A 1,161-nucleotide genomic window follows, 5' to 3' on the forward strand; every position below is an offset into this window, starting at 1 on the left:
TGTTGGTTTATCCGATATGTTTCGGATATACCTAGCCAATTTTTTGTATAACTTGGTTCACCTTTGAATTTTTTGCAGAATTGAACTTTGGATGCATGATATTGTAATTTCAGGGTACTGCTTCATTATAATATCGATTTTTTACGACTCAGAACTCCTGCTGCCCGCTCTTTGTTGGTTCCAGTCATTCTAAGGATAACGCTCTTCGCCGGCGTATGGACATGAATATGAATCAGGGTTAAGATCTAGTAGAAGAAGATGCTGTTGGACAAGTTCTCAGCACACTAGTGATGCGTACGTAAGCCAGCGTTTGTACCTTGGTAAGCGTCTTAATGGCTCCAAGATGTGTGGTTCTATCAGACGAGATGTTGGCTCAATAAATTATCATTGGTCGTACTATCGCCGTAGCCGCGTGTGATTTGCCAGAGTAAATTTTGGTTTGTTAAGGCCGTAAATTTCGGTTAAAATACGTTGCTATGAAATGACGTTGAGCAACAGGACCTGGTCCGCCAGAATATGCAAGGCCCCCTTCGAGCTTTTGATAACAAACAAGATTTAGAAAGGAGAACTTCTTGTCTCGGATGCGGGAGAATACAGTAACTTTTTTTTTTGTGGTCCCACAATACATTTTTAAAAAATCACGCTCCATTTTTCAAGTTATGTATGGAGGTATACCGGCGACAAAATAAAGTATCTCCTCCTATCACAAACAAAAATTCACCGCCTCGTCATGGGAATGACAGTTATAATTCAGAAAATGTAGAAAAGTTGTAAAAGGATTTTATCAAATAGCAAATAAAAAATATATAAAAAGTGGCACAAAACTACAAAAATACATGCATACATATGTACATACGTAAACATCCAGAACAATATCCTTATTATCCATTTTATGGTCTTTAGATGGCTGCTGTTTGGTTGTTATTGAATTTTGTATTGGTGTTGGTACATATTGCTTGTTTGTGTCCACAAATAAAGAGAGACACCATGTCCTGTAAAGCACACCAGACCTCCCACACATACATATAACATTACATTACATTATCGATGACCTATCCAACAACTACTGTTCCTTTATTTCAATTTCCTTTTTTGCTTGAATCGTGCTTTCTCCCTTCGCTCGACTTGCCGTTCACTCTTGCCTAACACCTTGCTTTTTTT

The sequence above is a fragment of the Rhagoletis pomonella genome, unplaced genomic scaffold (genome assembly GCF_013731165.1).
Source record: "Rhagoletis pomonella isolate Grant_MI unplaced genomic scaffold, Rhpom_1.0 Rhpom_scaffold_00002, whole genome shotgun sequence".
NCBI lineage: Eukaryota > Metazoa > Arthropoda > Insecta > Diptera > Tephritidae > Rhagoletis > Rhagoletis pomonella.